Consider the following 10,079-nt stretch of genomic DNA (forward strand, 5'->3'; position numbering starts at 1 on the left):
TACACCACAGATGCATTCTGGGATAGGAGAAAACCATACTCTGGGTTGTTTGCCTTTCTTTAACCCAATTACAATTAACTCAGGAGACGCTAAGATCTGGATGCAGAGACGGTGGCTCTGCTAAATAGTCTCTGGAAGGAACTTGGTTTGGTGAAACATTTGCACCTGGCACCTCAAAACGCCACATGCAATAATCAATCAAATTAAATCCCACAATAAAGTAACGTGAGCTATGTCAATTGGCTGGACACATGGTTAAACATCCTTTGGTCTTACCAGAGTACCGCCATGTGTACTTTTTCTCTAGCAATCCCACTGAGCCCAGAAAACTGTCGCTCAATCATGTCATCAATATGTGGTATTGGATATCAATCAAACTTTGACACAGAGTTCAGGTATCATAAATCAATACAAAACCGTATTGTGGGATACTTTTTTGCAACCAAAACCACTGGATTACACTACTTACTTTTGGAGCACTCGATGATCCCCAGAGACTGCATCAGGTCCACTTCTTTTTTTCAAGGACACCAGGAGGCCATCTGGGATCCTGTAACTCATTTGTTTAACTGGAGCCTCCTCCTTTAACACAATATCATGCTCCACCATATTTTTGCGACCTGGGTACTCTGGAAATATGTGACGATTACAAAAAGCTTTCACCTGATTTTGTTAATCAGCTGGCAGATGGGCCAGGTCAGGTAGGGAAGATACTGGTCATCTACCACCTCTTACTCCTCCACAGCTCTGATCAGCAATATCCTTCCTCTCAGGTCTTTCAGCCAACTACTTTAGAAGGTTCACGTGCAGCACGCTGCGTGGTCGGCTTGCAGTAGAAACTTGGTAGGTGGTGGGTCCAAGTTGCTTCTTCACCTCAAGGGTCCCTGCCATTTTGCCAGAGGTTTGCTGTCACTGGTAGGCAGCATGACTAGGATCGTCCGACCTTAAAATCTCACGAGGGAAACCAACTCTAGAGAAGAACTGGACCAAGGATAATGCCAGAATCTTTGCTTTGACAGATTTCAGGGGGAACACTTCTGGGTATCTACTAGATTAATCTTTGAACACCAACATCTAGCGGTTTCCATTTTTCCTTTATTAAACTGGACCAACAATATCCATACCAAGACGCTCAAAGGGAGTGCTAACAATGGGGAGGGGTTGGAGTGAAAGCTCCACACAGTCCTTTACTTAAAGTCTTATGGTATTGAGGGTAAGTCTTACAAAACTGGGCAATATCTGCCTGGATCCAGTCCAGTGAAAGTACCGTCTAACGCAAGCCAGTTTCTTGTGCTTCCTTAGGTGGCCATAGCAGGGAACAGAGTGACCCAAGAGAAGTACAGTGTTTTGGGCCACTTTGAGAACCACTAGCTGCTTAGCTGGCCCATGTTGATGATAATGAATACGATTCTGCAGGAATTACTCCTTCCCGGCACTGTACTCAATCTCACTCTCTATCTCTCTTCAGCACTGCCCAATAAAGTCACTAGGCTGGAGTCATTGTGTTGCATCTGAACAATGACCTTTGTAATATTTATGGATTGATTGCTATAACATTTATGTTAATTTTCAATGGCACAACACACATCTGAGTGAGCTTAGCGGATCATGTCCCGGCGGTAGTTGTTCATTGCGTGGTGACCCCAACAAAATACAGTAACTCTGGGCCTTCTCTGCTGCTTGTATTATTTTATGATGCAGTAATTACAAAGAAAACTTAGCAAAATGTCCCCAATGAAAGGGAAAGTTCCAGTACACTGGACATCCAAGATCACAGTTTTGAGTGACCAAGTTGAATTGGAATGAACTCTAGAAGTGAATGTCAAATTGCACCTTGAATCGATTAAGCCTCCCGTATGTGTGAGTTCACAACAGGACACACACACCCTTTTCCAATTGTATTCATGTGTGTAATATGATGCAAAGCTTTCTCATAACATAATCATATCTAACAAAAATATGGTTATGGTCCACTGATGACCAGTCAGGTGAAAGTTGCTGGTGTTTTTCACCAGGTGCGTCTGCGCAGCGTTCGGGAGGCGCCGCGAGCCACGCAATCTTGGCCATTCACGTCAATGCTTGATCTTGTTTTGTTTTTCATGCAAGCCTCAGGCCAGTTGCACAGCCGCGAATGAGAGAAATGGCGAGTATCTAGTCAGTTTACCTAAACATCCCCCATATCCTTTGAGTCTCCTCCACAACGCCACGGACAATGAGAGCTTCATCCTGTGGGACACTTGCTACAGGTGGAGTTAAACCCCAGACTTCTGTACTGAGGAATAAACCTCTTTATGGTTGCGTGCCATACCAGTTGATCTAACCAGGTGTTACACTAATTAATTTAATTAATTTAAACACATGATCCCCAGTTCCTCGGAAAAAGTCCTGTGTTTGATCCAGTTGTTAGTTGGACCCACCAATTGGACGCCAATTTGGCGCTCTTTTACTTTGTGAACTTACTTCCTGCCCCTTCGGATGCGCTCCGGTCGCTCTACAACCCTAACTCTCTTTACCTGCTAAATCCTCTACTATATCCACCGGCTAACCTCTAACTTAATCTATTTGCTGCTGAGTTTTTAGAAAGTCCTAAAAAAGAATGCTGATGATACTGTGAGAGTGACCAAAACTTGAAAGTTTTGGGCCTTAAAACCAAAAAAAAAACAGTGAGTCAAAAACACACTCTAGATATTAGAGGAGCTGCAGAGTCAGGAGATAATTCTCTGTGGATTTGGGACTGGGAGCAACCCCTCTCACATTATACATGCTAATTGAATACATTTTTGTTGTTAAAGATCTGGACAATTTCAATAAATTAAATAATTGTACTCATGTCAGACACAATATCAACTGAAAAAACATTGCTGTTCAGTAATGATTGCATCACTTGTTGATGGGTTCATGCTGACACTTGTTTGTTTTCACACCTCTAATTGCAGAGACCTCATTGGTTGAGATGTCATCATCCAACTAACCTATAGACACTGACAAACTTCCTGTCCAGAGGGGTTCAGCACACTGCCTTTAGGAGCCACTAATGGGCTGTAAGACATTGTTACCAGAGAGGCAGATCTCTGGGGACCTGAGTGTTTGTGTCTGACGATGCCAATATACACAACAAAGGTCATTTAGCCCGTCAAACACTGGTCTATAGGGAGATGAGTTTGGATCTTCAGTTTAGCTCTGCTCATTAAGACACAATGCTGTAGCATTCACATGAACTTTAAACTCTCTGGCTCTTTAAACTTAGTGAAGACTACATTGTTTGAATTCAGTTTTCCTTTTTAGTACCATATGTTTGTCAGCAGGGCCTGAAGTTATCTTCTTTGGCCACTAGCCTGCAGAGAGGGCGCAAGCGCGGACCCCCTGGTGATTCAGATAGGCCGTCACCACCGTATTGTCGGACCTGATAAGCACGTGGTGACCCAGGAGCTCAGGCAGGAAGCCCCTCAGAGCCTGGAACACGGCCAGCATCTCAAGGCAATTGATGTACCATGACGAGTGATGCTCCTGCAAAACACCCCATGCAGAGCGGTCGTCCATGACCGCGCCCCACCCGGTGAGGAAAGCGGATGTCGAAACGCTTGCACGGCAACAGGGCGCCCCCAGCGCGGGTCCTTGGGACAGCAACCAAGGCTTTTTCCACACCAATAGGGCACAAAAACATTTGTGCATAACCCGTATCAGGCGGAACGGGTTTTCCCTCGGGGAGAACCCCTTGGATTTAGCCACCACTGCAGGGCCCTCATGTGCAGAAGACCAGAAGGTATCACGCTGGAAGCAGCCGCCATGAGGCCAATACCCTTTGGACGTGTTTCACAGAAATGGTGCGGCCCAGCCTCACACTCTTTACCGTGGCCAGAACGGACTCGACACGTGCCAGAGACAGATGTGCCAGCATCGACATCTTGATGCCAAACCGCCAACTCTCGAGACTGAGCCAGGATGAGCCAGTGTCGTCGACGTAATTCTGGACCTGGATGCCCTGGGGCCACAAAGGGACCAGTGCCACATCCATACACTTGGTGAAAGTGCGAGGGGAGAGTGCTGGGCCGAAGGGAAGAACCTCGTTATAGGTATGCCACCCCCTCAAAGGTGAACCTCAGGAACTTCCCGTGGGAAGGACGAACGGAGACGTGGAAGTACACGTCCCTCAGATTGATGGTAGCAATCCAGTTGGCCAGTGGGGGAACGAGCACCTCGGCCCCCTTCTAACAGCGAGCGCACTCCTCGTCCCAGCACCAGGCCCTGGTGGCCCAGGCAGTCCGGGAGCCGAACCTCCGGCCCACTGCCACCCCTTGGGGCAGGCAGAGCGGAGAAGGCTCGGCGGCGGCCAGCGCGTCCCGAGCGCCTTGGCGGCGGGTCAAAAACCCAAGAGGCCGCCCTAGAGGGGACCTCAGTCGGCCTCGGGGGGCCAAACACACAGTCAGGACCTCCGCGCCTTGCCCCTCCGCGACTGGATGACGGCCCGCAGGTTCGCCAGCTCCGCCATCTCCTCCCCAAAGGGGCTCCCACCCTAGTCCATCTCCAGCAGCAGGTCCGCCTGGCAGGCCCGCTAAACCCCCATGGTGTGCAGGCTTGCTCCAGCCTGTCCCGCCGCCAGATAAGCTTACCCACCAGCGGGGAAGTCACCCGACACGCCCGCTGAAGAGAAAGGTAACACGCAAGAGCGTCCTCAACTCACGGCATCGACCCGTACCCACAGTCACTGATCCTTCGCCACATTGCTATACTCCAGCAGCTGGTGAGTCGAAAGCCGGATGGAGCAAGGCTTAACCCAAGACTGACACAACTCATTGTGTAAGTCCGAAAAAAAAGGCAAGAATTGGCACGGGGGTGCAGAGTGGCTCCGCAGGAAGCAATCATCCAGTCTGCCATTAGTGTTAAGCCCCCAGATAGCCAGTGGCCAATCCAGACTGACTTCAGCCACAGCTTGCATCACCACGTCCAGCAATTCATCATAATCCCGCGCCCTCAAGTCCTCTCCCTCCTCAACGCTGCCAAGTACATCGAGCTCCTCAGAGCCAGAGTGCAACCGCTACGTCGGTCAGCGTCCCCATACAGAAGAAGCCAAGAAGCCGGCCCTCAAACGGGGACTAGGGGAGTCGGAACCGGCAGACGAAAGACGAGACAAGGTCTCGGAAACCTCAAGCAGATCTCGCTGTGATCCACATGAGGGACCTCAGTACCCGCACAGGCAGGGCCTCGCAATGGACACAAACAGCTCCTTGAGAGCTGCCAGGCGTGCGACAGGCCCAGACAAGCAACACACAGCTCATGAGAGTCTCCTACCGCGATTAACACGGGAAGGGAGACACACATCTCCGGAACTGGTTAACTGCTCTGACATACTGCAACTTCTAGGTGAGTAAGATACATGGAATCTTTCAAACACAACATCAACCAACGTGCCCGCTGAATAGAAAAAAGCTAATGAGCTATGTGCTGGCGTGCTTATATGCCCCTACGGTTATGACGTCACATGCTACCGTTCTCACTAGGACCAATAGGATTGGAGTAGTTTTCATTCGCATTCAGCCCTGTCATGCCTAAAGCCGTTTCCCATAGTGTCGTAACCGACGCAGTTTGAGTTCCCCTCGAAGGGGATATAATCCATGCATTTGTTACTTCTAAGATGGATTATTGCAATTCTTTATTAACCAGCTTCTCGACAAAGTCCATAAAGACTCTGATCCAGAATGCTGCAGCACGTGTTCTGACAGGAACCAGGAAAAGAGATCACATCTCTCCGTTTTAGCTCTTCTGCATTGGCTTCATGTAAAATCCAGAATAGAATTTAAAATCCTTCTTCTCACCTACAAAGCTCATCATGGTCAGGCAACATCTTATCTTAAAGAGCTCATAGTACCTTAGTAGCCCACCAGAGCACTGCGCTCCCAGAATGCAGGGTTACGTGTGGTTCCTAGAGTCTCTAAAATTGAATGGGAGCCAGAGCGTTCAGCTATCAGGCTCCTCTTCTGTGGAACCAGGTTCCAGTTTGGATTCAGGAGGCAGACATCGTCTCCACATTTAAGAGTAGGCTTAAGACTTTCCTCTTTGACAAACCTTATAGTTAGTGCCCAGGAGAGTCCTTAACATCCCTTAGTTACGCTTCTATAGGCCTAGACTGCTGGAGGACTTCCCATAATGCACTGAGCACCTCTCTCCTCGTCCTTCTCTCCATCTGTATGCAACCTCATCCTAATAAATTTTAAATCCATAAAAACCATTAAAACCATTCACGATGGTGCATCATTCTTCCCAGCTCTGCCCTCTTGTCTCATTTCTGGCTCAAAACTAGCAAGAGGAAAAATGCTAACTACTAGCTTTATAAGTCCACAAACCAATGGGAGAAGTCACTGATGCTAAGTCCATTGTAATAAAATTCTATGGTTTGTGAACGAGCCACATAGGCCCAGCCAATCAGCGTCCTGTGCAGATCTACTGACAGTGGACAATTTGCTTTTAAAATTTTAATAGATTACTATTTTCTGTCATTTCGGAATAATTGGTGATATTACAATATTACTCTCTCTGAATTGTAATGCTTTAAATTACTTTTGAGTTACTCTCACCAAAATAACAGCAGAAGGTTTCATTTCAATTGCAGGATTTTTACCTTTCTGGTACCTTTCAGTAGCCCTTAAGCCATATGTGTAGTTGCCTTAATGGGCTAAACTTTACATCGCCAAACCAGGCGTAGGGCAGTGGTCCTGAGATTATGCAATGTTTGCTGGTGTTCAAAATACTGTAAATCAAGCAGACAAAATTTGCTTTAAGTTTCTCATTTTGTGGCATCTTTAATTTATAAATACCAATAAATAAATAGAAGTGTTAGGAAACAATTGAGCTTCTCTTATGTTTGAGGACACAACAGATTACTCACTCCCTTTCATTTTTAAGAGGAACCGGGTGTGTAATCTGATGCAAAGCATTCTCATGAATGCAACTGGTATGACTTCTACCGTAAATACGTTGGCTGCGGAAAGCTAACAGCCAACCGGTCACGTGGCAGTTGAGGTTGTGGCGGTCTTGACAGCAGCTGTTACAGTTAAGTATAGATCACAAAAGGTGACCATCATAAGAGCAGTTAAGTTAAGACACCAAAATGACTAGGTAAGATTAGAAAAAAAAGGTGGTAGTTTGGGTAGTCCACTTACGTAGTACTCCTGGGACACAAACACATATTTACTGGTTGAAAGCCTTGTTTTTTCTCCTTAACTTCTTAAGGGACATGAACTCTACTTTCCGGCTAGAAAGCCCTGTGTTTTGGGACTCAAACATACTTTTTGTAGCTATATGTAGGAATGGTTGATGAGAACGGCCTGTCTAGTTTGAACCTGCCGGGCCATCTCAGTGTTTCGACGGCTGCCTCAGCAGTTTTTATTCTGTTCCATCAGCCCCTCACTCCGCCCGTGCAGATCTATGGAACTTTGTAGATATGCCACCAGATACCCCCAGATACCATGGACTTATGTTAAGACTTTAATTTTTGAAAGAACTTTAAAAAAAACTTTTTTGTTCCCTGTTCATAACTCAGAAATCTCTGCACGTAAGTTGGCAAGGCTGAAAACCAACATTGAATGCCCATGACATCCCTCTGCCCATGACATCCCTCAGATAGCGCATCAATAAAAAACAGCATTATCTAAGGGCATTATTTCCACGTGGCTCAGGAACACCTTGGAAATCCATTGTCAGTTAACACAGTTCATCGCTACATCTACAAGTGCAAGGTAAAACTCTACCATGCAAAGTGATGGACATATATCAACACCACCCAGTAACACCATTGGCTTCTCTGGGCCCAAGCTCATCTGAGATGGACTGAAAAGAAAAACCAAAGAAAAGAAAAGAGAAAAGTTTGCTGTGGTATGACGAGTCCACATTTCAAATTGTTTTTGGAAATCATAGACGTCTTCCGGGCCAATGAGGTAAAGTACCACCCATACGGTTGTCAGCGCAAAGTTTGAAAGCTAGCATCTGTGGTTCTACTGGGGTGTGTTATTGCCCATGGCATGGGTAACTAGCACATCTGTGAAGTCACCATTAATGCTGAAAGGTACAGGAAATTTTGGAGCAAATGTAGTTCCATCCAAGCAACGTCTTTTTCATGGACGTCGCTGCTTATTTCAGCAAAACAATGCCAAGCCACATTCGGCACATGTTACAACATGACCTTACTTCCTGCTTGTCTCCCATCAAAATAGCTTTTGCCACTATTCCGTACATTCTGGTACACTCCGGCTGCAATACAACCCTAACCATATTTACCTGCTAAATCCTCCACAACATTCACCAGCTCGTCTTTAACTGTGTCTTTGTGCTGCTGAGCAGCATCACACTTTGGTACAGCGGGTATTTAGAGAGTAAAAAAGGTAGCTCATGAAAACTGTGAGAATTGAGAAATTAGTATGGGTTGATCAGAAATTGTTATATTTATGGCTGATTAGAAAACTATTTACATGATAGCATCGAGCTTCAGATCAATGGTGTTGTCATGGTAACAAACTATATACAGAACAAGTTTTGCAACGACGAATACAACACATATGGTTGCAATTATGAAGTAAAATGTAATGAACAAGAGTTTACATACTCAATATAACTTTCTTTTTTAACTTTTAATTTTTTTAATGATCAGTATGATTTTTTTTTAGTTTTTTTAGTTTTTGGTTCTTTAAAAAAAATATATATTTCCACACCAGGTATGTGTGTGTGTGTGTGTGTGTGTCTGTGTATGTGAGTAAGAGAGAGACACGGAATGAGAGAGAGAGGGAGAGGGGGTGGGGGGACTGTGTTTTACGGATCAAATAGATTGAATAAATTAAAACCAGCAGAGGTTTAAAAAATAAAAATAAAAACGGCTGAAATGCAACGCGAGTCGCATTCTACCAAGCAGCACCATGTCTGAACAAAACCCAGGTTTACCAGAAATCTACTGGTTAAGGAAGTACTACTAACCATTAGAAACCAACCTGAAGCTGAAGAAACACTAAACCTTAACGGAAAAGACCCGCGGCCCACAGTGCCTGAGGGAGAGAGAGAGGGAGAGAGAGGGAGAGGGAGGTAGAGAGCGCTGTTCACTTTTCCGTGTTCTGTGTGTGAGTGAGCAGAGCGTGTGTGTAGAGCAGTGATTTTCAACCAGTGTGCCGCGGCACACTAGTGTGCCGTGAGAGATCGTCAGGTGTGCCGCGGGAAATGATCTAATTTCACCTAATTAACCATTGTTGGGTGTCTGTGCTGTAATAAAGTGTAACAGATAATGTAATACTCTACTATTTCAGTGGGTGGCAGCAGAGGGCGATAAATGCCTGTAAAGACAATAAAGTTAGTGCTGCACAACACGTGACAGTTTGGGATCTCAGCAAGACGAGCAATTGACAGTGATGGAGAAGTTTTTGAGAATGGAAAATGCAAATGCCGAACAGGTCCCTGGACAAAATTCTGACCCAGATGAAGGCCCTAGTATGAGTGGTCAAAAAAAAAAAGACAAGACGGTGAGCTCGAGGCAATACAGCGAAAGCTATCTTTCATTTGGATTTACCTTTACCGGGGATGCGACAGCACCGACGCCGCTGTGCTTGGTGTGTGGTGAGAAGCTATCCAATAGCGCCATGGTGCCAAGCAAGCTTAAACGCCATCTCCAAACGAAACACCTTTCCGTTCAAAACAAGCCGATGGACTATTTTGTACGCTTACGTACAAACAATGAGAAACAGGCAACTTTTTTTTAGAAAAACCACAAAGTTAAACGAGAGAGCCCTCAAAGCTAGCTACCTTGTTGCTGAACTCGTAGCTAAATCAAAAAAGTCCCACACTGTGGCAGAAACATTAATACTGCCAGCTTGTAAAGCCATTGTAAATGAGATGCTCGGCCCTGACGCGGCCAAAGAGATAGCTAAAGTGCCTCTCTCGGATAACACAATTGACAGACGTATTAATGACATGTCTGCGGACATCGAAACTGTTGTTTTGGAAAAGATGCGCAGAAAGAAACCCAGATGTTATGGTTACGCACTGTTTTTTGCACCGTGAGGCCCTCGTTGCAAAGACCTTACCAGCAGATCTAGCTCCTGTGT

General features: G+C 45.8%; 1 long non-coding RNA gene across 1 annotated transcript in view; it reads left to right on the forward strand.

Annotated features, from left to right (window-relative positions):
• The first annotated feature begins 7,741 nt into the window (after window positions 1–7,741).
• Window positions 7,742–10,079, forward strand: part of LOC117953431 — a 12,498-nt gene continuing 10,160 nt past the window's right edge. Inside the window, exon 1 of the long non-coding RNA XR_004658610.1 lies at window positions 7,742–7,753. This is a non-coding gene — a long non-coding RNA (uncharacterized LOC117953431). The remainder of the gene's footprint in view (window positions 7,754–10,079) is intronic.

The sequence above is a fragment of the Etheostoma cragini genome, chromosome 11, assembly GCF_013103735.1.
Source record: "Etheostoma cragini isolate CJK2018 chromosome 11, CSU_Ecrag_1.0, whole genome shotgun sequence".
In the NCBI taxonomy this organism is placed as follows: Eukaryota; Metazoa; Chordata; class Actinopteri; order Perciformes; family Percidae; genus Etheostoma; species Etheostoma cragini.